At 42.5% G+C, this 6,998-nt stretch overlaps 1 long non-coding RNA gene across 1 annotated transcript; it reads right to left on the reverse strand.

Moving 5' to 3' along the window:
* Positions 1-540: 540 nt before the first annotated feature.
* LOC125382055 lies at positions 541-3,272 on the reverse strand. Its single transcript, XR_007222229.1, has 2 exons — positions 2,301-3,272; positions 541-1,560 (listed from the first exon to the last, which is right to left on the reverse strand). It is a non-coding gene; the product is annotated as an uncharacterized LOC125382055 (long non-coding RNA).
* Positions 3,273-6,998: the final 3,726 nt, after the last annotated feature.

Here is a 6,998-nt window from a genome sequence, read left to right on the forward strand (position 1 = left end):
GTGTCGCAGAGGTGGTCACTGTCTATATGTTGTATAAAGGTACAGTGGTGTGTGTGACAGGGATGGTCACTGTCTATATGATGAATAAAGGTACAGTGGTGTGTGTGTGTGTGTGTGTGTGTGTGTGTGTGTGTGTGTGTGTGTGTGTGTGTGTGTGACTGAGGTGGTCACTGTCTATATGATGAATAAAGGTACAGTGGTGTGTGGCAGAGGTGGTCACTGTCCATATGATGTATAAAGGTACAGTGGTATTTGTATGTGTGTGTGACATAGGTGGTCACTGTCTATATGATGTATAAAGGTACAGTGGTGTGTGTGTGTGTGTGTGTGACAGAGGTGGTCACTGTCTATGTGATGTATAAAGGTACAGCGGTGTGTGTGTGTGTGTGTGTGACAGAGGTGGTCACTGTCTATATGTTGTATAAAGGTACAGTGGTGTGTGGCAGAGGTGGTCACTGTCTATATGTTGTATAAAGGTACAATGGTGTGTGTGTTCTCCTCCTTCTCCCCCCTAACACAACAAAATACACAACAACAACATATTGGGATACTGTACGGTGCACTGACTGACCGCAGTTTATTCTTCAACAAGTATTCACATTATCATGAACATCGTCCGCATCAGGAACATCACCAGCATCATGACCATCAACCAACCGTAATTTACATGAATATTATAGATTCGATGCTTCATATTTTCAACGTGTACATATACACAGGCATCGACGCCTTATTACGTATTCTAATGGCTCGTCAGCGCATACTCATCAGAGTATATCCCAAATCCATACTCTCACAACTGGAGTGTTCGAGATTTCAACTATGGATACCGATCCATCTAGCGATCTCACGACGTATTATCATGGCTCGCCAGCACAACTTGCAAGCAACGCATAAAATTCTGATCATCATATGGACAGCCGCAGGTACTACACACATAAATAATAAAAAATATAGATTCAACCGACGTGTACTCCAATCGGCATCATACATAACTGAACATGTTTAATATAGCCAGCCCGACTGCACCGCACCTGAGAATGAAGTTTCAACTTCCCGCCTTTACTTATATACCCATTACGAAACCAGGTTACCTCCCGTTGTTGTGCTTTCCGACGTTAGGAGAAAATAATTTCATTCTAATTCGTCCCTCAAACGAAAGAAATTATATTTCTCCTCCTTCTCCCCCCTAACACAACAAAATACACAACTACAACATATTGGGATACTGTACGGTGCACTGACTGAGGAAACTAAGAACGGGCAATTCAAAGCCCCAAAGGAAGAGACACTTTTAATCTATTTTCGATGCTGTCCTTAACATAGCCATCTTTGGCACTCTCACTCCTCCAGCGACCATGTCGTTTAAACATTCTATCAGGGATGCCTCCATTGGCTGCCACTGTTGCTCCACCTGACCTCAAACTATGCATACCGTAGCATTTTATGTCAGGTACGTAAGGCTTAAAGGCTTCAATAAATAATTCCCTCAACCGAGTATAAGACATCGGTTTGTTTTCGGCTCTAAATATATAGCCATCACTGGTCTTGGACAGATTTCTGAAAAGATAAGTTTCTGAATTAGTTTCTTCCTTTAATCCAGATTTTTCCAAGAAACATTCCATACACTTCACAGGACACATCTTTGTCCCTGTTCTACCAATAACCAACCAAGCTCCATCTCTGTATACATCGGTCTTGGACCTTTCTATAAACACAGTCATATGAGAATCAAAAAACAACAAATCGCCATGCTTAATATTAAGCAACTCAGCAGACCGCATAAAAAACCAAGGCCACCGTACCAACAATCACCTGGAAGGGTGGCACAACAAGATAAAGAGACTTGTCAAGAAGTGCCACCCGAACATCTACGAGGTAGTGAAGCTATTTCAGCGAGAGCAGTCACTCAAAGAGGTTGCAGTCCTGAGACTCTCTCACCAGTGGTCAGAACCTTCACGAAGAAAGAAGTACAAGGCAATCGATGCACGTAAAACAAGACTTGTTTTGTTATATACGGTAACCTGTTAGAATCACAAAGCATGTTTTGACAGCATAGCCGCGAGAGCCACATTATACAATCACGCAACCATAACCATTGCCGCGAGAGCCACATCAATTTGGGCTATCTATTTTCGAAATGTGGCTTTGCCGGCCTGTAACCAAACCAACAATCACATGAAAGTGTCGAATACTATAAAACGCTGACTGCACGGGCGAAAAAGAACCCGACCGCTGTATCACTGACAGCAAATAAAGCGCACAATGTAAGGGAGATAACGGTAACCCTACAGGCATACCGTTAGAAACAGCCCACTTTCTCCAAGCACGGAAACCATACTTGTACTTTCTGCACGTGGAAGTCGCTCTGGCATGATTAAGCAGTCCCGGTATTGCTTTTGCTAATTCCTTCACACTCGGCGGTAGCTCTGCTATCTCGTCACCAAACACGTGATCAAAAACACCTGTAACAGGAAATTCAAAACTGAACCCGAATCGCCATCATGTTAAAATTTAAATCATAAACACCAAACAGACCATTGCTTTGTCTGCTTGGGACATATGCATCTTTGTAAGTAGGCAGATAAACCACTTCCTTCACCTGTGAAACAAACTCTCCCCTAGGACATAACAATGGCCAAAAAGTAGCTGAATACCAAACAGGAACTATCAACGTAGCCCTGCCTTGACACATTCTCAATTGCCGTAATGACCTAGATATCAAATATACAGGTGGCACTATCCAATTGTTGCCTTCAGACCAACTCATGGTAAATGCATCCACTCCACATGATCCAGGATTCCAATATCTGGAATAAAACCTAGCAACCTTGTTGTTATAATACGAGGCAAATACATCTATATCATATGGACCCCACATACTCTGTATGTGCTGATATACAAAATCACTGATTCCCCAATCGTCCGTGTCCACAAGCTTGCTAAGATAATCTGATCTCTCATTTTCTGACCGGGGTGTCCACTGCATTTCCAACTGAATCTGACCTTGGAGACAAAGATTAAAAATGTCCATAGCAATGCTTTGCAGCCCAGATTTCATAGATCCTTTAGCTACAATCGATTCAACATTTTTATTATCAGAAAACCATTTGATCCTGTGTGACTTCAGCAAAGGGAGAAAACTCTGCAGAACCATATACACTGCCTTTAATTCCCTGTGTGTAGAACTCAACGCAGCTTCTTCCACCGACCACTGCCCATGAGACTGTTCCTCACCAAACTGTACACAATACCCTCCGTAGCCGACACTACTGGCATCCCTGTATACCACTCTCGTTACTATGGACTGATCACACCATATTCTCTCTGTATATTTATTTATCTCATGTAACCAAAACTCGAGTTGATGTTTGCTGTACTGTGTCAAAACAACAAACTCATTCCATGATGTTATACTTACCGTCTGCATAGACAAAGCCCTAGTCATGAGCTGAGCGACAGATCCTACAACCAAACTCATGCTTATCACCTGCCCCACGACTGAAGCCACTTTTCTAACCGGGACAATCCCGCTACCTTTCAATAACGGGATGATACTCTGATGTAACTGATCAACCTTCCGACGAGGGATTGATAGTTTCATACACTTCGTGTCAATTATTAAGCCTAGCCATTCCATAACCTGACATGGAGCCCACAAAGATTTTTCACTTTTTGGTACAAAACCGGACTTTATGAGATCTTGCTTGACAGCATTTCCAAACATCGTAGTATTAGCCATAGAGTCACTGGACAAAATACCATCATCAAGAAAAGTAACAATTCTATAGCCTTTGTAACGCCAATACTTTACCAACTGACGGGTCACCTTGGTGAAAACAAAAGGCGCCGATGTAAGCCCGAATGGCAAAACAAGAAACTTGTAATATGTCATTTTTTGACCAGTCCCCCATGAGAAACCTAAATATTGGGTATGAAGAGGAAATATGTCAATATGGTGATAAGCCGAGTGAATATCAAACTTTACAAGCCAGTCATTTTTGTTTATGTACATCATGGCTGTCCTCCAATCTTCATATTTCACCCATTGTTTCCATACATGCTTGTTGACCCATGACAAGTCTAAGATCAGTCTCTTCTTACCTGAAGATTGGATTGACACTGACAAAGGATTAACAAATGTAGGCTTTATATCACACTGCACCACTAAGCTCTTTTTGAGTAATTGAGACACAGCCTCTGATACAAACTCTTCGTGCAATCTAGCAGACTTGTTGTTGCCTAAAACCGTATTGGGTGGTGTTGAATAAAACGGAATTTGTATCCATTTTCTATGATATCAGTGACGTAGTCTGAACTTCCGATTCGACGCCAAAAAGCAATGTTTTGTTTTAGCCTATCCTTCACAATGATTTCTGCATGGCCCTGTTCATATTCAAAATAATCATCAGTCAGTAACACATGATTATCACTATGACCTACGTCATACTTAACTTGTGAGTCAGTTTCTTTATTAATGGGCAGATCCTCCTCCTCGTCCTGTAATCTGAGCGGGTTGTTGTTCTCCGGACATCAGACATTGACGTCTGAAATGGCCAAATCCCCCACATGAGAAGCACGCTCCACTTGATGAGTTCCTCCGAAAGGGCTGATTGAACATGGAGAAGCTGTTGACTGCCGCTGGCTCTGCAGAAGAGACAGTAGCACTAGGAGCACGACAACCACGTGGTCTATAGTACGGACTGCGTGCAGAACGCCCCATCTTGGACTTGATTTTCTTGACAGCTTTATTTTCTGCTCTTGTAATTTTCTTGTCGTCTTCGGAGTCGGACGCCACATCTCGTGCAACATAATTTTTTACAGTCTCCCATCCACCTTCCGACGTATCGGCAATCTTAATAAGTTTGTTTCTCTGCTCGATCCGAGTTTTTTCCGTCTCAACAAGCTCCGCCGCGTAGTCGAATTTCTTAAATTCTAAGGCAAACTTTAACTGATTTAAATTGTCCAAAGTTTCAGTATTGAATGAGTGTTGTATTCTACAACCTTCTCGTTTCCACACAAATTCCTTATCAGCTTTCAACTTGGATATCTCTTTTGTCGTTTTCTCAAATTCTTCACGAAAACCAAGTAAACGATCTTCAACTGATTGCGCTATTTCGGCTTTTGATCTTTCCAATTGGCGAAGAATCTCATCTAACTTCTCCGATATGGGCTTGTCAGCGTCCATGTTTAATATAGCCAGCCCGACTGCACCGCACCTGAGAATGAAGTTTCAACTTCCCGCCTTTACTTATATACCCATTACGAAACCAGGTTACCTCCCTTTGTTGTGCTTTCCGACGTTAGGAGAAAATAATTTCATTCTAATTCGTCCCTCAAACGAAAGAAATTATATTGTGTGTGACAGAGGTGGTCACTGTCTATAGGATGTATAAAGGTACAATGGTGTGTGACGGGGATGGTCACTGTCTATATGTTGTATAAAGGTACAATGGTGTGTGTGACAGGGATGGTCACTGTCTATATGATTTATAAAGGTACAGTGGTGTGTGTATGTGTGTGTGATAGAGGTGGTCACTGTCTATGTGATGTATAAAGGTACAGTGGTGTGTGTGTGCGTGACAGAGGTAGTCACTGTCTATATGTTGTATAAAGGTACAGTGGTGTGTGACAGAGGTGGTCACTGTCTATATGCTGTATAAAGGTACAGTGGAATGTCGCAGAGGTGGTCACTGTCTATATGTTGTATAAAGGTACAGTGGTGTGTGTGACAGGGATGGTCACTGTGTGGTGTGTGTATATGTGTATGTGTGTGTGACAGGGATGGTCACTGTCTATATGATGAATAAAGGTACAGTGGTGTGTGTGTGTGTGTGTGACTGAGGTGGTCACTGTCTATATGATGTATAAAGGTACAGTGGTGTGTGTGACAGGGATGGTCACTGTCTATATGTTGTATAAAGGTACAGTGGTGTGTGACAGTGGTGGTCACTGTCTATATGCTGTATAAAGGTACAGTGGAATGTCGCAGAGGTGGTCACTGTCTATATGTTGTATAAAGGTACAGTGGTGTGTGTGACAGGGATGGTCACTGTGTGGTGTGTGTATGTGTGTATGTGTGTGTGACAGAGGTGGGCACTGTCTATATGATGTATAAACGTACAGTGGTGTATGTGTGTGTGTGAGAGAGATGGTCACTGTCTATATGATGTATAAAGGTATAGTTGTGTGTGTGACAGAGATGGTCACTGTCTATGGGTTGTATAAAGGTACAGTGGTGTGTGACAGAGGGGGTCACAGTCTATATGATGTATAAAGGTACAGTGGTGTATGTGTGTGTGTGAGAGAGATGGTCACTGTCTATATGATGTATAAAGGTATAGTGGTGTGTGTGACAGAGATGGTCACTGTCTATGGGTTGTATAAAGGTACAGTGGTGTGTGTCACAGAGGTGGTCACTGTCTATATGTTGTATAAAGGTACAGTGGTGTGTGGCAGAGGTGGTCACTGTCCATATGATGTATAAAGGTACAGTGGTGTGTGTGACAGAGGTGGTCACTGTCTATATGTTGTATAAAGGTACAGTGGTGTGTCGCAGAGGTGGTCACTGTGTTTATGTTCTATAAAGGTGCACTTGTGTGTGTGAGAGAGGTGGTCTCTCTCTATGGGTTGTATAAAGGTACAGTGGTGTGTGACAGAGGTGGTCACGGTCTATATGTTGTATAAAGGTACAGTGGTATGTGTGTGTGTGTGACAGAGGTGTCACTGTCTATGTGTTGTATAAAGGTACAATGGTGTGTGTGACAGGGATGGTCACTGTCTATATGATGTATAAAGGTACAGTTGTGTGTGTATGTGTGTGTGACAGAGGTGGGCACTGTCTATATGTTGTATAAAGGTACAGTGGTGTGTGACAGAGGTGGTCACTGTCTATATGTTGTATAAAGGTGCACTTGTGTGTGTGACAGAGGTGGTCACTGTCTATATGTTGTATAAAGGTACAATGGTGTGTGTGACAGAGGTGGGCACTCTCTATG

The sequence above is a fragment of the Haliotis rufescens genome, unplaced genomic scaffold (genome assembly GCF_023055435.1).
Source record: "Haliotis rufescens isolate VD_foot unplaced genomic scaffold, xgHalRufe1.0.p SCAF_2, whole genome shotgun sequence".
In the NCBI taxonomy this organism is placed as follows: domain Eukaryota; kingdom Metazoa; phylum Mollusca; class Gastropoda; order Lepetellida; family Haliotidae; genus Haliotis; species Haliotis rufescens.